The following is a 25,870-nucleotide window of genomic DNA, read 5'->3' on the forward strand; positions in this document are numbered from 1 at the left end:
GGAAAATAAAGCGGTGCTTGGAGAAACATTACAAATGAAAATAAAGAGCTTAGAAGTGATTCTGGTATGCAGCCGTGTTGGGGAATTGCTGATTCCCTTCGGAGGCCGGGCTCCTCTAAATTCCTTCATTCACTTGTTCTCTCATTTGCCCAATATTTGCTGAACACTTAGAATGTGTTAAGCACATCTGGGTATTGGAAATTCAAGCAGTAAAAAGAAACGTTTTGTGATTGAATTAAGATAAGTCTGGCTAAGATAGTTCAGGCATAATTCTACAAAAACAATAAAAGCCTATAGGGTTGACTTCCCAATCTATGTATTAAGTTCATATATCTGGATTTCGGTACTCCGATATCAAGATACAAAGGGAACAAAATGCCTACGGTAATTTGGAATAAACACCTGTAAGAGTCTTGAGTGTAAAAGGAATGGGAATGCAACATACTCTCTATTGGTTTTCCCTTCCTTTCTAAGTTAAAGGCAGATTTTTATAGGCCACAGCCTTACGTGTGTTCTGGTCTCGTTGCACCAGTTGTGGTACAACATTGGTAAATCAATGAATCAGTAGGTGAGACTGCTCACTCAGGAGGCAGCCACATTCTAAAAATACCCTTTGCCTAGGACCCCTGAAGAGTAGTAGAGATAACCCTGGGAGGAGGCATTGAGACAGTCCTTTGTGTTATTTTAACGTGGTGTGGATCACCCAGTGCTGGTCGCAGTGGATCTGACACCCATTGCTCTCAGGTTCTCAAGCATTTTCACTGGGAAGTGTAGGCCATGTCCAAAAAAAATAGAATTACACTCTTGCTCCATCTCGGTCTGCTATCAAGAAAGGCAAACACACATGATTTTCCATTTCGAGTTCAAATACAGAATGGATTGCTTCTTGTTTTGCTTGACCGAGGTAGTTAATGGGAGTTCAGAGACGGGCAGCCTGCCAGTCATAAATCAGTTGTGATCACATTGTCACATGAACCCAGAAAAACAAAGGGAAAAGGGGGAAAGGAGCAGAGTCAGAAAAACTGAAAGTTTGGAGAAGGCATGACTGTGATCATTAGTATTTCGAGTGTCTGGCACACATGCCTTTCTGTATAGAGTGGCTAGTTCAGAGAGAGAAAGGTTATTTGGAGGGAAGATTTGTGTTACTTTGCTCCTCTGCAACTAGACTCTATAATAAAAGTGCTTGCTTGGGAGGAAGGCTGACAACACATTTTCTCGCTTTCCCAGTTCTGACTTAATCACGGCAGGAAGCTTTTCTGCTACTGGGAGAACAAGTTGCGTCACTAGGAACATCTGACTCCAGGATCTGGTGTCAATCACTTTGCCTAAGGTCATTAAAAATACTAGGGTGTCCCCTTACAACATAAAGGCTTTTGCCTGAGTGACAATTAAGAGGAAACACATCGCATGATAAATAAGTGAACAGGTGGATTAAAGAAATGTCTTTCCTGTGCAAAATGAGAGGGGTGATTGACAGTTGTAAATCCAGTCTCTTGGGCCATCTTCCTCCACAGTCCAGGATTCTAACCAGCAGGACTGCTCTTTTATTTTTTTACTTTGCCTTTCTTGGTTATTCAAGAAGTCTCTTTGGCCTCATGGAATCAGACAAGCTGTAGAGAAAAGCAGCACCTTGGGAGAAGTTCCTGAGAGCAGTTTTCAAGGGATGTCTGCCAGTGACTGATGTTGTAGAGAATTGCCCACTGGGAGGAATAATATTTTGGATGTGGTTTGTGCAGGGCAAGCTCTACTGTGGATCAAATAGCAAGTCTGTCTCCTCCGATGATTTACGAAATACCCTGTTTGACTTGCTGGTGTCAAAACACCTGTGAAGCACAACTTGCGTGTCATCTTTCCATACAGGGTCTCACATTTGGGTTTTGAGCTTGTTTTTCTCCCAGACCAACAATACAGTTTTTAAAAAAAAAAAAGGGTCACAGGGTGCCGATTTACTGTCATTCATAGCAATCCAAACAGCTTTCCTTATTGATATCCTGGAAATATTTAACACCAGAGAGTTATTGTATCCACTAATTGGTAACAGTCCACCACAAGATGCTTTTCCAATAGAGGAAAAAGGAGAGAGAGAGAAAGAAAAGAGGAAAGAGAAAAAGAACACAGTGACTTTTGCAAACAAGCCACCATCCTAGATTCTATTTGCAGCCCAGCGCCAGTATTTGAAGTCTCCTGTGAAAACAAAACCCTCGAGCTTGGAACTCCTGCTACCATGGCATATTTTTAAATGGTTACAAAAGGAGTCTGTGCATTCAGGTTGGCAATGCCCAAGATTCTCAGGCCACTCTGTGGATGATACTTGAGATCCACCAAGCAGACAGACACATGTTTCACCAAGCTGGCTACAGGAAAGATGGTGATACCAGTTGGGATAATAAGAAACATAGCGGAAGCAGGTGACCCAACTAAGTGATTCCTCTATTCTAAAACAGAAGAGTTAACCACACTAGAATTGTGGGGAGGAAGAATCTGAAAACAAATAGGTTTTTCTTTCAAGAAAAAATTTATTATAGGGGCTCGCCCCGTGGCCAAGTGGTTAAATTCGCACGCTCCGCTGCAGGCGGCCCAGTGTTTCGTTGGTTCTAATCCTGGGCGCGGACAGGGCACTGCTCATCAAAGCACGCTGAGGCAGCATCCCACATGCCACAACTAGAAGGACCCACAATGAAGAATATACAACTATGTACCGGGGGGCTTTGGGGAGAAAAAGGAAAAAAAATAAAATCTTTAAAAAAAAACAAAAAAAATTTATTAAGGAAAATTTCGAACATATACTAAAACGAGAGAATAGTGTAATGAACCCCCAGGTACCCCTCACCTGACTTCAACAATTATCAACTCATGACCTGTGCTGGTTCATCTGTACCCTCCCCCCAACTCCCACTTACCACCAGATTATTTTGAAGTAAATTTCAAATAACACGCAATAGATGATTTAAAAGATAAACTTTTATAAGGTTTACGACTTGGCTGCAGTTTAGTTAGTGAAGTAAATGCTGTGGAATCCCAATTAGGATAATTCATTTTGGATAAATATTTTAGGAAAGGTTTAAACAAACTTTCCTTGAACTTTCATACTAACTGAAAATTGGTCATATTAGTTTTGCAGAACGTTTCTTGGTGGTGCTGTCTGATGGCTAGACAGTGGGTAAATGCAGATGCACAGCAGACCTATACTCTTGCAGGAGGTGGAGCTTTGAAGAAACAGGCGTGGGGGGTAATTGAGAAGGATGGTGATCCCTGGAAAGGGTGCAAAATGCAGTGTGAGATTACAGGGGGTATGGAGGAGGATGGAGATCAGAGAGCCCCTGCCGGTCACTACGGTTAAATACATGGTCTGCGGCCAGAGCTGTTCTTTGATCTTCATCCTTCAGACCTTATTCTTAATCTCCCCAGAGAGCTGCCCTTTCCCTCCTCACACACCCAATCCAATCCGGAATCACAAAAGGGCAAGGAAGGTTGGGGCTAGCATCCCAATACTCCAACTTCCCCAGGCAGCTCTGTAGCTCCGTCTTCTCGTCTCTACTTCGCCATCTGCTTAAAGCAGAGAAGTGGCAGCAAGACATGCAAAACACAGTGGCAATTCATTTTTGGTATGCAAATACAGATTTAGCAAAGACAGAAGCTATGATGCTGTTTAAGAAGTTTTGGTTTTAACTGTGTAAGGCTTAATCCCAGGGTTAGTCCTTTGCGGCATCTCACTTCCCCTTTACATTTAATCATATTTTGATAAATGAAAACTAAGTTTATATATTTCAAGATGGCGTACATCCAATTCAATAGGTTTTTTTAAGCTCCTACTATATACAAAGCACTATTGTAAATGTTGGAGGAAATAAGAAGTTGAGTATAAATGATCTTTGGCCTTAGAGAGTTTGCAATACAACAAGATTCTCAAGGCAAGTATATGCATGACCGTAAAGCCAAAATAAGAAAAATACAAGAAAAAACAAAAAGGTAAATGGCAAAAAATGTTATCAGCAGAATGTGATGAAGATGCAGAGGAGGGAAATGTCATTTATGAATGAGCGTGAGGGAATGAACCCTAAAAGGTTTTGAAGCTGGAGCAGGCTTTCAGAGAAATTGGAGTTGAGAGGAAGAAAGCATTTAAGGAAGAAGGAAAAGCTACAGGAAAAGGAAATATGTGGGAATAAGTGAGACATGTTCAGGAAAATGCACACAGTCCACGTTGGCGAGAGTTTGGATTATCTTCAGAGAGGAGGAGCAGGATAGGATTTAAAAGGTAAGTTAAGAGGCCATCCTGGTGGTGTAGTGGTTAAGTTCAGGCACTCCACTTCGGTGGCCTAAGGTTCGCAGGTGTGGATCCCAGGCATGGACCTAGCACTGCTCATCAAGCCACACTGTGGCGGTGTCCCACATAAAATAGAGGAAGACTGGCACAGATGTTAGCTCAGAGTCAATCTTCCTCAGGCAAAAAGAGAAAGATTGACAACAGATTTTAGCTCAGGGCCAATCTTCCTTGTAAAATAAAAAAAATAAAAAGCAAGTTGATTGCATCAAGGCAAACAACCAAGAACCCCTAAGGGAGCTAAATGCACAAAGCCTGAAGCAAGATTACCAGATCCTAGCTCTTGACCCTGAGCAGAGTGATCTTGGATAAGTCACTGAGACCTTAAACTTGAAAGTCTCTATCTATAAAATCAGGATGTGAACAGTGCCCATCTCTGGCTATTGTTGTTTCATTTCCTTATCAGTGGGGTACCATGAGGTCTCTCTGGATTGTGTGGGAGAGGCAAGGTCATTGCAGTTCACAGTGTATTGGGGAAGAGGGGTGGAATGCAGCCATTCCATCTACCTACTCTCAGGTGAGTTGATCTCAGACACGTCTGAAGCCTGGAAGCACTCAAGCTAAGGAGGAGATTCTTCTGGAAGACTGCTTTTCTGTTGCTGGCAGGACAGCAGAGCTTTTTCTGGATGTAAAGCACGCTTGCAACCCCAGGCAGCTCAGCCAGCAGCAGCATTTGGTATTGACTGCTGGGAGGGCCACTTGCAGGTGAATGGCTTGGAGAGGGACCCTTGTTCTGAGGAGCTAAGGCAAGACCTTCCCATTTTCAGTTAGTTTGCCTTATGACACGGCCAGCCCTGTCTTCATCACACACCCCAGCGCATTGTACAATCCAAGGCCTAGGGCACTTTCCAGTTGAAAAAGTGCCAAAAGTGGAAAGAAAAAGGGGGTGGGGAGTGCGTGAGAGGTGATGTGACCTGAACACCGGAGTGGATGGGCCACCTCTCTGCTCCCAATCCTTTCCAAACTTCTAAGAGCCTTTCCTCCTGGAAGGGGTGGAGTGAGAGCTGATGTCAATTTAATGGGTCACAACTGGGTGTCTCTCCCTTCCTGGAAGGCCTGGCAACACCTCTCCTACCATTGTGATTAGGAAGAAAGCAGTCACAAGGGTGATTATCTAATCAGGGAATTAGCCTTGGTTCATGAGGTAAGCATTAGGGGACTCTTAAAAAATCTGATGGAGAAAAAGGCCCATGTCAGGAAAGAGCGCCAGTAATCACACCCTGAATCATTATTATACACCAACGCTGCTAAGATTTGGCGCAATTATTTGTAAATAATCATCAAATAAAATTGGCAGATATTTATCTTGAGCAACAATTTCTCCTACTAAAGACTGCAAACTTTTCCTTCTTGCTTTCCTTCCTCCAAGTCACTGCACTGTCTCATCTAATTCTCTCAAACTGTGGGCTAGGGGAGGTCTGATTCCAAATTCCCTGGGGCAGTTGTTAAAAATTTAGATTTCTGCCTTAGATCTATGGCAGGCATTAGAATCTCTAGAGGCTGAAACCCAGGAATATGAATTTAAAATGTTTTTTGTTAGGAAAATTTCAAATATGTTCAAAAGTAAAGAGAAAAACATAATGAACTACCATGTATTTATCATCCAGCTTGATAATTATCAACCCATGGGCAATCTGATTTGACTAAGCTGCCTACCCTGGATTATTCTGAGGCAAGTCCCAGATGTCCTGTCATCTGTAAATATTTCAGTGTGTTACGGAAACCAAAGTGGGTTCGCCTCCTGGTGAGTTAGATCAGACTCTCCAGCAGAAGTAGTTGCCTCACAAAATAAAGTGTATCTGCAGCAAATAGGAGACCATGTGGGATCATTTCCAAAGTCATGGTGTCCCGGAACAAAGGGAAGCAAGGACTTTTATTTCAGATGGGGAATGACTATTCAAAAGGGGGAGGTGGGTATTCGCTTGTGCAGGCTCAGTTGGAAAACATGCTTCCACATACACATAAGGCATGAGCTCCTCCTGGAGAGATCTTGGCATTAAAAATAAGGCAAAAGTCGTAGGCATCGCTCTTGTGGCGGGGGTTCCTCTGGTCAGGGTGGTTGATGATGGCATCTCCTTTACATAACAAAAGCAAAAAAAAAAAACAACTTGGAAAAACAGAGAAATGCTTCCAAATTCACCCTTGAGTTCCTCGGAGCAAGTAGTTGGTAACAAGTGTGTAACTCTAAATGATAAAAACTTTTTAAAAATCTAAATACAATTATGGTACCTTAAAAAATTAATATTTCCTTTATGTCTAACATCTAGTCAGTGTTCAAATTTTCCATGTTGTCTCAATTTTTTGAATCAAAAACCAAATGACTTCTCCACGTTGCAATTGGCGATACATCGCTTGTCTCTTTTTTTTGTTTGTATTTGAGGAAGACTAGCCCTGAGCTAACATCTGCTGCCAATCCTCCTCTTTTTGCGGAGGAAGATGGGCCCTGAGCTAACATCCTTGCCCATCTTCCTCTACTTCATATGCAGGACGCCTGCCACAGCATGGCTTGACAAGCAGTGCCATGTCTGCACCGGGGATCCAGCAAATCCCAGGCCGCCAAAGCGGAACGTGTGCACTTAACCGCTGCGCCACTGGGCTGGCCCCGACTTGTCTCTTTTTCTGTTCCTCTACCATTCTTTTCTTTCCTTTCCTTGCTCCTTATTTGTTGAAGATATCAGGTTGCTTGTAATTTAGAGTTTCCCATAGTCTGTATTTTGCTGATTTATAAACTTGTGGTATCATTTAACATTTCCTTTAACCCTTTATTTCCTTTAATTTACATAATAATGTCATATAAGAACTAATTTTACAATTTATTATATTTTACTTACTTGTATTTTATTATTTATTTATTAATAATTATGTAATAATCGCTAATAATATCCTTATTATCATTTAAATGTAAAGCCTTGATCTGATTCTGATTTGATGTTTTGGGTGAGAACACTTTATAGCTGGTGTGAAGTATGGAATACTTCCATCTGGGGGCACTGAATGTCTGGTTGTCCTTTTATAATGTTAGTATCTATTGATGAACGTTGCTCAGTTCCATTAACTCACTGGGGACTCTGGTTCTTTATTTTTAAAGCAATCTGGGTGAATTTTACACACGTCAAAACTCAAAGATTTTGCTCCAGTCCTTTCTCCATGCCGCTAGTAGAATTATCTTACAAAAAAGGAAATAGGCTTTTATCTTCTAATCAACTCTTCTATTAACACCAGATTGAGGCCAAGCAAGGCAAGCCTTCGGAGTGTGAGAAGACCATGTTAGTGCTGTATTTATTGTTACATTTTTTATTTAAACATGAAATCAATATAATACTTCATATACGAATTGATCATAATACCAAATAAGATTTATAAGTAAGTGCACATATATTCGAAGGAAAGCTCAAAAATTTTTGATAGAATGCACAATCAAAAAGGTTTGGAGAATGTGGCCTGGAGGATGGAGCCCACATCACTGAGCTTGTCAGATAGGAGCCACTTCCAGCTTTATTTCCACCACTCTTCTTGCCCTCATGTCCTATGTTGAGGTCACATTGAACTTCAGCCATTGCTCAGTTACTGCCACGTTCTTTCATGCCTCCTTGCCACTGCTCGTGCTTACTCTGTGCCTGTACTGCCCTTCCTCCAGTTCAGTACCTGACAAGTTCCCTCTCTACTGAAGTAAGAACTTTTCCCTTCATGCCCTATGAACATGGTACAGAGCTCCTTCTTGGCTTTTATCTTGTTGAACTGTAGTTGTTTTTTGTATGTTTGTCTTTCACTAGCATGCCATCTCCAGTGAGCAGAGGGGCTGTGTCTTTTGTCTGTGTATATTTTGTCTCTGTATATTCCTAGTCCAGGATCTGGCTCATAGGGTACACTTGGAAAATGTAAGAATAATGAAGAAAGGTGAGATTTTGAGCTGAATATGGAAAAGCAGAGAGAAGTAAGAAAGGCATTCCACACACGGAATTAGCTGAGCAAAGAGACAATGGTTAAAACAACGAGGGATGTTTGGGGATATATAAGTTAGGATTCTTAGGGTTGAAAGAAACAGAAATCATCTCTGCTTGTAAGAAGGACAGCAGAAATGGATTGCAATAATATTAGTGGCCTCGAGAACCATCAGAGAGCTAGAGGACTGGGCTCAGAAAAAGAGAGGAAGGAAGTGTACTCCCAAGAGCCCAGAAGCAAGAAGCACAATAGCCTTTCAGCAAAAAGAATCTGGGCAGAATGCTGCCGCAACTGCCAGACGACTCAGCCAATGCCACCACCATCGCTGTAAATGAATTCCAACTGCTCCTCTATGTCTGCGTGGCTCACTCAGTATTCATCATCCTGGGTGGGAGCAGCTGATTGGCTAAGCCAAATTCAGTGCTGATACTGTGGAAGCAAGGAGGGGAGAAGTGGTGCATTTGACCTTGCCTCCCATCAGGAGTAACACAATGGAAAGATTCTCCCCAAATTAAGAAGATAAGTTGGTTGAATTGTTGTTCAGCCAAAAAGAAAAGTATACTTTGCTTAGAGAGTAAATAAATTAGATTGACATTAATGCAAAGAATTCATCTAGAGGAATGGTCAGAGATAAGTCTAGAAAAATAGGTAGAAACAAAGTTCTACAGTTCCTCATATAATTTCCAAGCAAAATAATTTGATATATATGCTGTTGACAAAAGGGGTGTTATTGAGGTTTATCTGTAGAGGAGTAATATTATTAAAGGAATTATTTCGATAATTAAGGTGATCCCTTTTGGAAGGCTGAAATAGACGGGAAGACACTGCATAAAGGGAGATCAGTTAATGAGTATTTGTAATAGTTGAGGTTCCAGAGATTAGCCATTAATCCGCAGTCTAGAAAAGCTGAGTTGGATCCTCACATATCAAAGATAAAAGCAGATCCTAAGTCTGGATCAGGAGTCAAACATTGCAGACCAGAAAAAGAGTGAAGGGGAGACGGGCAGTCAGGCTTAGAAGGTCTCCAAGGAATTTTTCTAAGTGGATTGCCGCTGTCTGCACCTGTTATTTCTTATTTAGACACAAGTGTTTCTGCTCTTACCTGGAGACAACTTGAAGGCATCTCATTGCCTTTGCCAGGTATCAGTGGAGACTGGAACAAGGGCTGGGTAGAAAAATGTGATGAGTGATAGACTGATGGCGTTATTAACAAAAATATGGGGGGAATTGGGAAGGACAAGTTTGATGGAAAATGGTGACTTCATTAGTCTAGGTACATTGAATTTGAGGTACTAGAAAGACTCATATGTAGACACGTCTGCAGGAAATTGGAAATGCAAGCCAGTAGCTGAGAAAAGAGTAGGAAAATTTCAAGAAATTATCCGAAGAAACTAACATTTATTAACATCTACTATGAGCCAGGCACCGTCACATTTTCTCTTATTTAGCCCTGCATCAACCCTTAGCAAGAGGATATAGTGTCCACGCATTTTATAGGTGAGGCACCTGAGGATCAGACATTAAATTTTTCTGCAAATTCATTCAACCATTATGTGGAGTACCCAATACTCAGACCTGAACACTCTGGCTGCTAGATTCTCTATACATTTTAAAATCATATCTTAACTGAATCTGGAAGTTGATTGTGATTATAGATGCATGGAGAGATGGGAGAAAATAACATAAAATGAGAATGCCAAGAAAAAAAGAAGCCAAGACCACACAAATAGTAAAGAGATTTGTTTAGTTGACAGAAAGTAAGCTGGGGAACTAGAAACAATTCAGAAATATACAAAGACTAGTAATCACCAGAAAAAATGAGGCACGGATTTGGGGCCAAAAATTATTCACCATTTCATAATCCAGAGGTTCTTAAACTTCTATTGTAGTTCTGCATAGATGGGAGAATCTTGCTGCCCAGGCTCTTACATGAGAAAGGTTAACATTTTCACAAAATACTATTATCATGATTTTTATACTCAGTTCTCCAGAGGTAGAATTAATTAAAAAAGGAAAAAGAAATTATGAAATAGAACAGTGGAATAGGAAGGGTGAGTATTCATTTGAATCATTGAAGGAGGCATAATTTGGACTTTTTTCTTTTTTAATTTGAGCACGTATTGAATATTATTACTCCCAAATATTTATCAGGTACAGTGGCCATCCCTTCTTCTTTATCACCGGCACTTGCTTAACCCCTTATAATCTGGCTACTGGAACTGCTCCCTCACGAGTGATTAAAGCTTGTCTGGTTGCCAAATCCAGAGGCTTCCCCATTCTATCTTCTCCAATGTCATTCTTTGCAGCAGTATCAAATGAAAATATCACAAATATTTTGGGAGCATAGAACTAGCAAGGCTTTGAGACTAATTATTTGTAGAGGGTGAGGAAGAGGAAAGAATTAAACTTGGCACCCAAGTTTCTGGCTTGGAAACTGAATGGATGGTGGTGGTGTCACTCATAAATATAGGAGTACAATAGGGAAATCGAGTTGGGCGAACGATGACTGCAGCTGGGAAATAGATTCGTGTATGTGTGCTTTATCTTCTTGAGTAAATTAGAACTTCTGGAGGGCAACAAGGTCATGAGAATTTTTCTTTTTCTTTTGTAATTCCTCCTGGATCCAAATACCCAAAGCTCTTTCAACAGACTCTCCCTCAGGTATTTTTTGGAAAGGATCTTTGGTCTCAGGTTTACTCCCACCAAGAATGCCTGGACGCTGTTCTTCTTAAGAGAATGCTATGACTGTAACAAGGGTCTCAATCAATAAAGAGGAAAATGGAAAGGCCTCAGTTCCTACAATAGCATTCCCAGAAGTCTTTAAAGGTGAATTAAAATTTACCAAAGTGTTGTTATAGGTAGAGGGGAATTGCAAAGTAGGAGAAACCAACTTCAAACTTAAGGTGAAATATGACTGTTTTCCTAGAACAAAGCAAGAGACCAAGATAACTTAAAACCATTACAGGGGAAGTGCCTCATGAGCATAAATCTCTCCTCTTCAGAAAGTATGACTTTTCTGTCCTGAAGTTGGCCCTTTCTCTCACAGAGTGCCGATTTTTGTTTTTGCATTAAGCCTTTGCATTTCAAATAATCTCACTTCTTAGGGATCCTCCACTCTTTTTCCAGAGAAGTAAGACCCATGCCCATATCTGTCCTAACCACAATAGCACAAGTGCTGGAGCACAGTAACTTACTGCAATTTTCCAAAGTCTCATTTATTCCCCTTAGAATAATACCTGGGGGGGGGGGGGCTGGCCTGGTGGTGCAGTTCACACATTCCGCGTCAGCTGGGGTTTGCCAGTTCGGATCCCAGGTGCGGACCTATGCACCACTTGTCAAGCCATGCTGTGGCAGGCGTCCCACATATAAAGTAGAGGAAGATGGGCATGGATGTTAGCTCAGGGCCAGTCTTCCTCAGCAAAAAGAGGAGGATTAGTGGCAGATGTTAGCTCAGGGCTAATCTTCCTCAAAAAAAAAAAAAAAGAATAATAATACCTAGTAGAAGGGAAGAGAGAATAAGGGAGATAGGGACCTTGGCAAGACAGTCCAAGCTTGGGCTTTAATATCCCAACAGAATGAACAGCCTAGGGTGGACTTTGGTTACTCCAGGTGTGGTCCCTTTTGATAGACCCCTCTCGGTGTGACATCCAGGGATTCTTTCTCTTTCTTCCTAGTTTCCAAAAATAAATATTGATTCAAAGGCCTACACACGTGTGCACGCATGTGCACATACTCCCCTGCTCTCAAAAACATTGATATTTAGAAAAATGTCATCTACTGCCTTACGAAGAAAGTGAAACATTTTCCTATAATAAACATAATCTTCAAAGACCCTGTCACTGAGGGGAGGGTATTTTATATATGTTTATATATTTATATATATGCAGAGATGAGTCCATCCCCTTGCTCACCCTTCTTCCAAACCTTGTACAGAGGCAGTAAGAAGGTTTATTCACCTTAAATTCGAGTAATCTCCCCCTCCCCACCTGTGGACAAGATGGAAGAGGTTTGGGGTCAGGGACAATTGGCTCTTCTGGTTTGTTCCTTTGCACTGATACTACAGCATGAGGAAGATGTGCTTAATATTTAATCATGGAGCAAGAGTAGAAGTGAGTCATCTAGATACTGGCCAGGATCTTGGAACACACGCTTCTATCCCAAAATAATTTCCTTCCAGATCTCTAGGACATCTGTGTGAATCTGAAGCTAGCTCCCCCAGCAGCCTTGCTGATTCTTGGGAATTTTTTAGGGACTTCTGCAAATAGTCCCAGTTGGTGCCTAGGCTCATAGCAGGAACAGGTGGTGATTACTTACCATCCAATGAGAGCCCAGGATAAAATAGATGCTGACCCTGGCCCACAGATTGCCCTTTACCCAAAGTCACCTTCCCCAACTGCCAGCTCCATTAGCCGGTTTTCCGCTCTTAACATCCGGTGGGCCGGGCCCATCCCATTCTGCCTCTGCTGACCCGGAACTGGAAAGAGTGCAGCTCTCTCCCCCAGCATTGGTGTGTTTTCCTGTGTCTCCTTCCTCTGTGTTGCCGTGGCGTTAGCACATGCCTCCATCTGGATGCTAGCCACACCGCATTACAATTTATCCGCCTGCATGTCTGTCTTTCTTGCTTGCCTCTGAGCTCCAGGAGGGCAGGGACTTCTATGTATTTTTGCATTCCCTCGGTTTCTCCTTTCCCTCTCAGGACAGGGGGAGGCATAGGTGAGTGCTCAGTGAATGCTCTGCTGAATGGGCCATATATGACAGCCTTGCTTTAAACTACTCAGCCTGAGGAAATCAACAAGAATCATTTGCATGGTTATTTATCCTATTAACTCACAATTTTACTTGTGGAACAAAGTCATAAGCATATTGGAAGACCAGACACTTTGACAATCTCCAAGCTCAGTACAAATGGGATAATTCCTCTCTCTAAATTTAATCTAGCTGTCTAAATCTTTCTGGATCACCTATTAAAAGCTGTGATCTGTGTTTGCTTTTCCCCATCTCCTCCTTCCACAATCAGATTACTACGTCATGCCCAGACTTTCTCACTCAGGCAGTCTGAGGTCCTCACACTCCCCCGCTCCCATGCTTCCCAATGGCACTTGTCCTTCCTTCCAGTCCTCAACTGCGGACCATTGGTTTGGGAAGGGAGGCATGAGTTCAGAGCCTTTGTTCCTTACAGGGCTTTGGAAGCTCTTGGAACCCTGGAGCCTGAGGAGGCAGTTGCTTATATGACCTGAAACAATCACAGGATCCAGACTGGAGACAGAGTAAAAAAAATTCTGCCCCATTCAGCTGGCTCTCCATTCAGCCTGGGGTGGTGGGGGTGGCTTAGTTTGTGAATCTAGCTAGCAGCAGCATTCCTGGAAAACTGGCCCATTGCTGAGCTTTCTCGTGAACTTCATCCACCTGTCATGCTGGGCCTTGGAGGGGAGCCAGGACAGGCAGGAAATAATAGGCTGCAGGATACCGGTGTGTGTCAGTGGCCCCGACCCTCCCATTCCTGAACACAGATGAAGTAGAGCTAGAAGCCTGCAAGGCGTCACTGCACAGGGGTGGACTCTAGAGGCCAGAGAAAGACTGGCTGAGGGAGGGGGAGGCCCAGAAGGGATGACGAAGCTTTAAACTCACAGTGGGCCCCTCTTTGGGACTGCAGAATCATCTCTGCAGGGAAATGACCTTGGCTCCTGCTCAGACACATCCCTTTGTTCTCACTGACCTCACCCTGTATGCATAAGGCTCAGCCTCACATCCAAAGGAGAACGTCTAGGTCCTTCCCACTTCCACATCCCCCCTCCCCTTGGCCTCCCTAGTCGGTCAGAGAACTGGCTACAATGACATCAACTGGCTAGAATTACATAAAACTTCCCTTTTCAACTCCCAGACTCCTGGATTCATATTTTGTTTTGTTTTTAATTTCCAAATGATTTCCCTTTGTCCAGCTGGGTTCCCCGCCCCCCCCCCCCCACCTCCCCACTCCTATCTCCGTCAATTTTTATTTCCTATTTTCCATTAGCAGGTTTCAGGCAATGAAGTGGAAGAAATATGGGTCTCAAGGAGCTCTAATTCTTGAAGACAACCCACACTTGGCAAGTCAGAAATATTTTACCCTAGAAGCAAAGAACTCTTAGGTGGCAGGTGGGGTCATATTAACACAGCATCAACCTCCTGTTCTGTTAAACCTGGGAAGAAAGAGATTTCAAAGAGTTCTTCCTCTTTATGAGCCTTCTTACAGCCAAATCCACTGCAGATGGTGAAGGTAGGGGAAAATAGGCATTGACTTGTGCATCTGGATGATGGGGATGGACCACTGACAAGTGTTTTCATTGATCTGAAATTAGCAAGACCACAGGCCAGAGTTGTCTCAAATCCTCGTGTATATATGAATCACCAGGGCATCTTGTTAAGATGCTGCAGGTTTAGGGAGGGGCAGAGAGTGTGCCTTTCTAACAAGCTTCCAGGTGATATTGAGATCTTGATGCAGCTGGTTCTCAGACCGTGCTTTGAGAAGCGAGGCTACGCTTACCTGGCAGTTTGCTTTTCGGAGATTTATCCCGAGGGAACATGGATAATAAAAGCTGTATTGGGTCAAGAAGTTTTCATCTAAGAAGGAGGATTGTGCAATAGAAAGAGGACTAACGAGGAGCAGGAAAACCAGGGCTGAATTCCAAGTTATGCAACAAGCTAACTGGGTGCATTTGGATAAGCTATAGCCTCTCTGAGCTACAAGGAGGAGGTTAAGCTGTGTTGGTGAGTTCCCAACTCTTCATAGAGGATGTGTGTTTGGAAAGATTTTGTCCACTAAATACATTGCAAACAACAGAAGAACCCCTGTGGTGCTAGCCTAGACAGATGAATAATTTCCATCTATCCTTTTGAAACTTAGAACATGTATCCAGAGCACAAACAGAAACACCCATTTGGAAATGTCTGGATTTGATGATGTCCAAGGTCTCTTCTTAACGCGGATATCCTGTGATCTCAGTGACAAGCATAAAGAGGGAAAGAGGTATGGATTTTCATTGTGTAAAAAGTATAAATTTCTGTCAGCAAAGGTTGGTTTAATGCTGGATATGTTATTTAGGGAAAACATTGACTCTCTTTCCCTAAAAATCATTAGAAGATCAGGCTAGGCTGTTGAAAGGATGTTTCTGCCTAAATTTGGGAGAAATGACTGTGTGATTATAAATGTTCTGAGTGACACCTGCCTCGTGTTTCTCAGTTGGAGACTCAGTGAGAGACAGGGGGCACCCTCAAATCAGGATAATTTGAGGAAGATCCATGAAGAGGCTATTTTCAAAGGTATGTGTGGGCTTCCTCGGGGATAGTAACCATCCTAGGCTCAAAGGTGTGAAGGTAGAAGCAGTTACGGAATCCTAGAAGGAAATAAATATGGAGAGAAGGCCCGCTTGAGAGGAGCAGTGGCCAGCCCGAAGCAACTTGCAGGAATGGAAGTGGAGAATAAATGCCTGGACCTCGCTCTCTTCCTCCCTGCCAATCTCCTGAAAGCATGTCCTAATGACCACAGCCACTGGAAGCCAGAGGGGTTCCTACATGTCAATTCCCATCACAGAGAGAAGAGTGAGTCAGGGAGTGGGAGTGGAGAGTGGGTCTCAAGGAGCAACTGGAACGTGTCTGACACGAACTCATAAAGTTCCTGGTGTACAAATGATTAATAGCACCAGATATTCTGTTTATTTCAGCTCAGTGTTGCCTTTGAGTTGAGCTACGGAGGCCAGAAATATCTTCCACTTTGTATCCCTTCCAAGTTGATTTTGGGGAATTCCAAAAGAAAACTTGATTGTTGAAATCCAAAAAGATAATGCTTAATAATTTTCCAACAGTGTTCCCATCTATTCTATTATTTATCCTTGTCATTGTTTTAATAACATTTACATGCTAAGCATATCTTAGTTTATATTGTCTTCTCATTGATGAACTAACTAAATTTCCACAAACATTTCTCACCAATGTCTTGTAAGCTCATCGCATAAAATTTACCCTTGTTTTTGTTTCTCTCCCAATACAGTGTTTTCTCTCTTCTTATTACTTTCCTAATTAATCATTCCTTTCCTTTTCATGTGGATAGGCTTCAGTATTTCTGCTGTCTTACATATACTTATGAAACATTAGGTATACTCGGATATACTTGATATAAGTCCTTTGTCAGATAGATGGATTGAAAATATCTTTTCCCACTCTGTCTTCCTTTTCATTCTCTTAATGGTGTCTTGATGAACCCAAGTTCTTAATTTTAATAAAGTCCTATTTGCCACTACTATAAATACTTTTTGTGACATGTTGAAGAAACCATCATTAAAATCATGGAGATATTTTTCTGTTATCTCCTGGAAGCTATAATAGTTTACCTTCACACTTATGATCATGATCCATCTAGCAGTCCTGTTATATATTGTGGATGATAAGAGTAAAAGTTCCTTTTTTTAATATGGAAATTCAGTTGCTCCTGCTCCTCTTACCCAATTAACAATCCTTTGCACTACAGCACTGCATGGGTACTTTTGTCATGAACTAGATGACTGTGCATGTCATATGTGGGTCAACTGGATTTTCCATTTTGCTCACTATTTTCTATCCCTGTTCCATATCCCACTTTTTTCGGGTGGGGGGTTGAGGAAGATTGGCCTGAGCTAACATCTGTGCCAATATTCCTCTATCTTTTGTATGTGGTACGCTGCCACTGTATGGCTGGATGAGCGATGTGTAGGTCTGCACCCAGGATCCGAACCTGTGAACCCTAGGCCACCGAAGTAGAGTGTGCAAACTTAACTACCATGCCCCAGGCCAGGCTCCTAATATCACACTCTTTTAATTCCTGTAACTTTATGATGTGTCTCCATATATGTTCTCCAATTTTGTTCTTCGTAAAGATTATCTCAGTTCTTCTTGGCCCTTTGCGTTTTCAAATATATTTTTTTAATAAGCTTGTCAATTCCGCAAAAATACATGCTGGTATTCTGATCAGAAGTGTATGGATCTGTAGATTACTTTGGAGAGAAATCGTCACAATATCGAGTCACTCAACTCATGATTATCATATGTGCTCATATTTATTTAGGTCTTTAATTCCTTTCTGTAAAGTCCTTTACAGATTTTTTGGTATCAGGGTTACACTGTCCTCATAAAATGAGTGGGGAAGTGTTCCCTCTTTATTGATTCACTAGAAGAATTTTGTTTCTCTCCCACAGCTTGGCCCTGAGCTAAAAACTGTTGCCAATCTTCCTTTTTTAGCTTGAGGAAGATTGTCCCTGAGCTAACATCTGTGCCAATCTTCCTGTAGTTTGCATGTGGGACGCTGCCATAACGTGGCTCGACAAGAGTGGTGTGTAGGTCAACGCCCCCGATCTGGGCCTGCGAACCTGGGGCCACTGAAGCAGAGCATGCCAAATTAACCACTAGCCACCAGGCAGGCCCTGACTCCCACATCTTTTTTGTAGTATTTGTATAAGTACTTTGCATTTTCGTTTTTCATTCATCTTTAAATTATGTGAGTTCTATCTGGTGTTATTTGCTGATGGTTCCCAGAGTATTATTTCAGTCAATCAAAAATTTTGCTTATAACACATGGTTGTTTGTGCCAGTGGGTCCTTTCTGCTTTCATATTCTCGTTGTTCTAAACAAGAGAATATTGCTTTGACCCCTTATGGAGTGTCGTTTACTTGGAAACACCACCAGCTTTGTCTGCGATCTACAGATGCATTTTAAGTGGTATGTGCTTTAGCATTTATGTTACAGAACGTCTGTATAGGCCTCCTATTGCTTTTATCCTATTTTCTCAATCTGAAAGAGGAAATTTGTTTATTTATTTGTTTATTTGGTTTTTCTCACTCTCCACCTGAGACTTCTCTCAGATCTTAAGCTGGCAAACTGGTTAACTATGAATTTCTATTCATAGTTTAGTAATTCAGTTACCTAAGAAGAGAGGGAGTGCCAGTGGGTGAACTTCCCATTTCCATGGTTTCTTCTTTTTGTTTATTGAAAGCATTGGGTCAGAGTTCACCTTCCAGTGTTGTGTTTCGTCTGGTCTCCACCTCAGGAATAAGTTGCAGAGACGTCTAGTCTCCTTTGAGTGGCTACTTGCTAGCTTTCTTCTTAAGATAACTAAGGCCTTGGTCTCAGGGCTTCCCTGGAGGCTGCTTTAGATCCTACGAATTTATAGACAGTATACAGACAAGTGGTGTGTTCCCCTTCTGTCCCCTGACCTTCTCTGGCCTCTCTTAATTATCCATTTCACGGGTCTCTCACTTTCCCATGTCTCTGCATTGTTTCATGAAGAGGTATCTGCGTTAATCTTAGAGTGATGAACATTTGGTCCCATCTGAAGTATATCTCCTGGAGGTTCCTCAAAGTTTCTGTCCTGTGGATGGCACACTTTCCTAGTTTCAAACACTCGAAGCTTTTCCCATCTTTTCATTATTTCATTGATTATTTTGATGAAAATATATGAAGGCGAGCCAGCTCCCAGTGCTCACAACTTCTTTGTACCCAGAAGTCAAGAAGTTTCCATAAACAAATATTAATTTGTTCATTGCCAATGTTACTATCAAAGATTATGAAATACTAGCTACCATTTATTGAGTTCTTACTCATGTGCTCAAAACTGTGCTAGTGTGTTACATTCATTTTTTCATGTAATTCTTACAAATAACCCTATAACACAGATAGAGTTGGGTTTTTTTTCTCGCTCTCTTTCTCATTTTATAAACTATGACACAGGAAAGTAAGTTGAAGAGACTTAAGTTCACTTTCTCCTTTCTAGGGCATTATATCAAAACTCTTACTTCTAGAAACTGGAATGTTTGAAAATATGGCCTATGTTCTTCCAAACTCAGTTAATCATCAGAGTCAATATCAGGCATTCATTCTGTAGCTCAGCAGTAAAGCAAAGGATATCTTGGGTATGAAATCTTTATAATAATAAATGGATATTAGTGTCTATTAATTGCCTGGAGCACTTTGGTTGTTACAGAAATGAGAAACGCACAGTTCCTGCCCTCTGATAGCCTATACCCTAGTGAGGTGTGAAAGACCTGTAAATAGGTCAATTACACTACAATGTGATAAGTGGGAACAGAATGTTGGCATGAGGCTGGTCAATAAAGTTTAAACTGAATCACAATGATGAGTGGAGGTAAACTGGACAGAGAGATGGGGGACAGTGATCTAGACTGAGGGAAGAGTATGTGCAAAAACACAGTATTGAGAGAGAGCTGAGTACCATTAGGGAATTGCAACTAATTCAGTGGGTCTTGTGTGCAGAGGGTTAAGGGTTTGTGGGAGGGAGGTGATCTTGAGATGATAGGGTCAGTACACTAAGGCCTGTGGGAGGGTTAACTGTTTTTATAAGTAAAGTTGAATTGGAACACAGCCATACCCATTCATTTGCACGCTGTCTGCGGCTGTTTTCTTGCCATAATGGCAGAGTTGAGTAGTTGCCACAGAGACCATTTGGCCTGTGGAGCAGAAAATATTTACTATCTGACCTTTTACAGAAAAAGTTTGCCAACCATTGCCAGAGGGGTATGAAACAGTCAGAGAATGATGATCTTGGAAAGCCATACTAAAGAATCTGGACTTTATTGAGAGAAACAATGGGAAGGCTGATGGAGGATTTTAAGCAAAGGAATGACATGCTTATCATACGTGTGTTTTAGGAAAATCACTTTGGCTGCATATGCAGAATAGATTGGAGGGGGCAAGACTGAAGCGAGGGGCACCAGTTGGAAATGTATTGCAATAATCCAGACAGCTGAAGGCTGTGGCCTGAACCAGTGCATGTCCAGAACTGTGATAGAAAATACTTATGGAAGGTAATAATGAGTAGCATTCTGTCTTCTTAGATTTTGCTTCCGTGAACTCTCCGCTTCTTTTGTTCCTCCTGTCTTCCTCCATGATTTTTTCCAGTATGATTATTCTTTTCCTTTCTTCAAACATCCTATTCACATCTGACACTATACCCCTTGTCAAAGTCAGGCAAGCAGAAACCAGGAATCTGCGTGTCTGAACTTCTACAGTTGTGCTGTTGCTCTTGTGGTTTGTCTCTTCCCCAATCTCAACCACTGACTTATGAGCATATGAGCCCTCAAGATCCTCCTCCTTTTCATCTTAGTCTGTCTGCCTGGGCCGTTACAGCAGTTTCTGGAATCTCTCAATATTTCACAGCTCACCCAAAACACCATGTGACTCTTGTCCCAGCATCCACCCACCATTCACCATAAAATTCAAACTTTTGAAGTTGGAAAGACTGCCTTCATTATCCCAACTTTTATTTATGATGAGACTGAAGTTGAGACAGGAAGAGTTACTTGCCCAAAGACATAGTAAATTAGTGGAAAACCAGGTTTCCTAATTCTTTACCTTGTGCTCTTTCTAACTCTCTACATCGAACAGCTGTAAGTTCCTGTCCCAAATTAGGGAGATAAAATAGCAATAATCATTTCTGTTCTGTGATCCCATCTAATTTGATCACTTGAAGGAAGTTTGTAAACAGTCCTGTAGCTGCCCCACCTACTTGACTGTAAATAGATAATTTTCCTGAGAAATTCCACTGACTAGATGAATTGCTTCCAGATGCAGAGATCCAACCAGGAGTGTCAGAAACCATCTGGCACCCAATTCGGAAATAAAGGAGAGGTTAATATGTAGGCTGGAAGTAGGAAAATTATAGCTGATATTTTAGCTTTGAAACATAAAAGTGTTATGGGATTTTATGACTCTCGTTTGGTTTGCATTTCATATCCCTGTGCCTTTTAATATCCAACTTCCCAGATAAATCACTCACCTCAAGAAATGATGGTCTCATAATCCTTTTGTAACCCACAGAAGTGTCACGTTTATTACCATCCTTTCACAGTGACTTTGATATTTTACCTCTGCTGCAAGAGTCACGCTGGAGCCAGATGGTGTCATTTTTGTAGCACTGAGTTTGAAGAAAGATGTGGATGTTACTGAAAGGCTTGATCCCTTCTAGTCAGTTCCATAAGCAAGGTCTGTGGAGGATAACTTACCAATCCTGGAAAATATCAGGACTATCAAGGGCATCGTCACCAAGAGCAGGCGCCTGAGGGACTAGATCTGGTTGTGGTCTTCTAAAGTGGCACTGTCCAATATGGCAGCCACTTGCCACATGTGGCTATTTAATTTAAATTACTTAGAATAAAATAAAAACTAAAAAATACAAGTGGTAAGTGTTGTCGAAGATGTGGAGAAAAGGGAAGCCTTGTGCACTGTCAGTGAGAATGTACACTGATACAGCCACCTTGGAAAACAGTAGGGAGGTTCCTCAAAAAATTAAAAATAGAACTACCATATGGTCCAGCAATCCCAGTTCTGGGTATGGATCCAAAGGAAATAAAATCACTATTTCAAAAAGATATCTGCACCCCCATATTCACTGAAGGGTTATTTGCAGTAGCCAAGACATGGAAACAACCCAAGAGCGCATCATTGGATGAAGAGATAAAGAAAATGTGGTATATATAAATAATAAAATATTATTCAGCCATAAAAAAGAAGAAAATCCCAGGGCCAGCCCAGTGGCACAGCGGTTAAGTGTGCACATTCCACTTTGGCAGCCCGCGGTTTGCCAGTTCGGATCCCGGGTGCGGATACGGCACCGCTTGGCAAGCCATGGTTTGGTAGGCATCCCACATATGAAGTAGAGGAAGAAGGGCATGGATGTGAGCTCAGGGCCAGTCTTCCTCAGCAAAAAAAGAAGAGCATTGGCAGCAGATGTTAGCTCAGGACTAATTCGCCTCAGGAAAAAAAAAAAAAGAAAAAGAAAATCCCACCATTTGGGACAACATCAATGGAACTTGAGGACATTATGTCAAGTGAAATAGGTCAGACAGAGAAAAGACAAATACTGTCGGATCTCCCTTATATGTAGAATTAAAAAAAAAAAAACTCATCAAAACAGAGAACAGACTGGTGGTTACAGAGGCTGAGGGTTGGGGTCAGGGAAATGAGTGAAGAGGGTCAAATAGTACAAACTTGCAGTTGTAAGATAAGTAAGTCCTGGGGATGTAATGTACAACGTAGTGGCTGTAGTTAACAATACTGTATTGTATACTTGAAAGTTGCTGAGAGAGTAAATCTTAAAAGTTCTCATCATACGAAAAAGAATTTTAACTCTGTGAAGGGATGGATGTTAACTAAATTTATTGGAGTAATCATTTTGCAATATATACATATATCAAATCTTCATTGTGTTGTATACCTTAAATGAATACAATGTTGCACGTCAATTATATCTCTATAAAACTGGAAAAAAATTAAATTAAATTAAATTTATTCCTAAATAATCTCATAATGTTTGTCAAAAAAATTCCATTCCTTAGTTGCATTAGCAACATTTCAAGTCTTCAAGGATCACGAGTGGCTAACAGCTACTGCATTGAAGGGGGATGATAAAGAATGTTTCTATCGTTGCAGAAAGTTCTATTGAGCAGTGTTGTTAGAGAAAGGCAAGATGGAGAAATGAAATGAATGACTCTGGAGGAAGGGAAGCATTTAGCAGGCTTGGTCACAGCACAAGGAATGAACCAAGGCAACGTGGCACAGTGGCTAGGAAGAGACATGAATTCCAGTCTCGTTTCAACCTATTAGAGCTGTATAGTTTGAACATGTTGATTAACCTCTCTTCCTTGCTTTCTTTCTCTATCAAATGTGGGTCCTGATTGATATTACTTTCCTACAGGCTTGTTTTGCAAAATTAAATGAGACCTTATATGCCAAGGGTTTAGCATGACGCCTGGCACGTCCGTCATGTGCGCTCCAGAAATGAGACTGATTGTTCTGAGGGTGAGGTTATTCTGTGGGATAACTGCTGCACGCTGAGATCTTTCCAACTAGTAGCTTGGGACTGATGCACTTCTGAGCTGAGAAGAAGCCCTTTCTCAGGGCCCTGGGAATCTTGGAATTTTAAAAAATGGGATGATTATTGGGAGGGAGATGAAGAAAAACTAACAGTTGGTGAGCACAGTATCAGAAAGAATTTCAGTCAGCTGCAGACAACAGAAAACCCAGCTAACCTGTGACTTAAATCAGCACGAGGCTTATTAGTCAAGGAAACGATCACTGACCAAGGCTCCTTCTAGCTTTCGGCTCCAGCATCCCTGTTGTTGGTGTTCATCCTCACAGCTGCACTATATTCCAGGAAGGATAAGATGAGCTTCACCTTCTTATTGAGGAAAGAGTGCTTCCACACACACCTCCTCCAACAACTCACTGACCAGAAGAACTCTGTGCCACCTGCAACAGCAAGAAAAGCAAAGAAGAGAGATTTTGTTTGTTTGCTTTAAAATGAACCACGTGAATTTGCCAATATTTCAGAATTTCTAACAAAGAGGCTTTCATATTTCATATGGCTGAATCTAAGAGATGGGCACATGGCCGCACTGAACAAAGTCAGGGTTCTGTTGGAAAGAAAGGAGAGCTTAGACACTTGGCAGGCAACTGACAGTGTCTGCCGCTAGCTTGCACCTCACACCAGGCAAGTTTGAGTCTTGCAGCCCCTGATGGCAATTGCTACATCGTGTCTGAGAAAAGGGACTAAAAGTTACTCAGCTGCAAGACAAAAAGCTGGGATAGAAAGTTAGACCTTTTGTCTCAAAGTCCATGTGCACCCAACCATTTTCTCAAGGAAAAAGCAAAAATGAAAAATCTTCTTTATAAACAACACCAACTTAAAAGAAAACAAAAGTTTTGATCATGAAAGAGTATGTGTTGCTCAACACAGTTTAAATCAGCCACAGATGCAGGATTCTTATATCAGAAAGACCAACCACAACTGGGATGAAACAAGACTGCACATGAGTGGGGGGGGAAATATACTGGCTCCCTTTGTTAGAATTTAATTCAATTTCCGTGCCTGCCTCCTTCCCTTGGGGGAAATGATTATTTGGCTTGATGCTGAAAGGACTAGGCAAGATAAGGTTGTTTAAAGACAATATTGGGAGAGAAGGTGGTGTCAGATTTTTTGTTTTATTTGCTTTTTATTTTATTTTATTTTATTTTTTTTGATTGGGCTTTTTTTCCCCCCCAAAGGAAGAAATTTGGATGTTAAAGAAAACAAATCCATAGAATTAAAAATGCCTTGTCTAAATAACATAAAACTGCTCCCTTTCTCTGGACTACTGAATTTCATGGTTCACTTCTTATAACACATATTTTTCCTCTCTCATGGTTTTATTATTATTTGTTGACAATTTCCCAGTTTCTTGTCTAGCTTTAAAAAAAAAAAAAATCCCATCCTGTGTATTCAGTTGCCTATTGGACATCCTATTTGAATGTCTCATAGGGCACCTCTATGTTGACATATCCAAAACTGACTTCGTGATCTTTTTCCTAAACAAAACAAAGCAGAACATCCTGCTCCTCTTCTAGTACATTTCCTCTTAGTAAATGACAGCATCAATCACCCAGTGGCTCAGACCCAAAGCCAAGAAGGCATCCTTGACTCTTCCCATTTCTTCATCCCTTTCATCTCCAATCAATCCCCAAAGCGCGTCCATTCTACTTCCTAGACATTTCCCAGCCCTATGCAATAAATTTACAACGTACCAAGAAGATTTTCTCCACTCTAAGCAAATATTTGTGAGGCTTAACTAGCTAAAGGAAGCCACTCCTAAGCTGAACCGAAGATGGCCTGGCTGGGAATGGTGCTAATTCTATTAGTGATGCTCCATCGCCATGGAGACCCTCGGAGGACCATTTTGTCCAAAATGCCTGGCTGACTCCAGACCATGGAAGGACGCCATTGCTATTAAGGAAGTGGAAGTGGATGGCATAAGTGGTGAAGAGTTGAATGTAGCTTCATTTCTTCCAAAGGAAACCTCTGGTGGATGTTCAATCAGTCTTGTCACTATTACATCGCTAGCGCTTGGCAGGTGCCTAGCACATAGCAGACATGCAGTAAATATTTCCTGGGTGTTGGGATATGAATAAGAGGGGGAAGAAGGCTCATTTTAATCCTTAATTTTTTGGAACATTTTTAATGATCATTCCAGTAGCTCACAAAAAGATTCTTCCTCTTGCCAATACCTGGGACACTTTGAATTCAATGCCAGATAGGAATTACTTGGGTAATTCTAGCCTTATGGGACCCATGATCCAATTATTAGTTCACCTTCCTGCTATTATGTACTGGGAATATGTCTTAGTTTCAAAATTACCAGTATGCGATAGAGAAAAAACAGGCTTTGGAATCTCTGATTTGTCATTTGCTGGTTTTGTGGCTTTTTTCACCTTATTTGATCCCTCTGTGCCTCAGTTATTTCATCTGAAAAAAATGAAGGTAATAAATAGATCCTTGTCAGATGATTGGGATGATTCAATGAGAGAATATGAGAGAAGCACTGAGCAAGGTTCCCAGCACAGGACAGACATCCAGTTTGCAGTATTACACCTCTGCACTGCCCAGGAGATGTATAGTCCTGATCTCTCATAACTTTCAGTCTTCTCCAGGGCTCCTGCAAGTGTCTGGGAGTCAGCTTCCCTCCACTAACCCACCACAAAGCTCTCAACAGTAAATTCATTCTTCTTCTCAGGTTGTGTGGTCAGGCAGGGTGGAATACATGCATGGCTCTG

General features: G+C 41.6%; 1 long non-coding RNA gene across 2 annotated transcripts in view; it reads left to right on the forward strand.

Annotated features, from left to right (window-relative positions):
• The first annotated feature begins 14,285 nt into the window (after positions 1 to 14,285).
• Positions 14,286 to 25,870, forward strand: part of LOC139040037 (uncharacterized) — a 48,635-nt gene continuing 37,050 nt past the window's right edge. For both annotated transcript variants that reach the window (XR_011493782.1, XR_011493784.1), the window contains exons 1-2: positions 14,286 to 15,010; positions 15,147 to 15,269. This is a non-coding gene — a long non-coding RNA (uncharacterized lncRNA). The remainder of the gene's footprint in view (positions 15,011 to 15,146; positions 15,270 to 25,870) is intronic.

This window comes from Equus asinus, chromosome 13, assembly GCF_041296235.1.
Source record: "Equus asinus isolate D_3611 breed Donkey chromosome 13, EquAss-T2T_v2, whole genome shotgun sequence".
Lineage (NCBI taxonomy): Eukaryota > Metazoa > Chordata > Mammalia > Perissodactyla > Equidae > Equus > Equus asinus.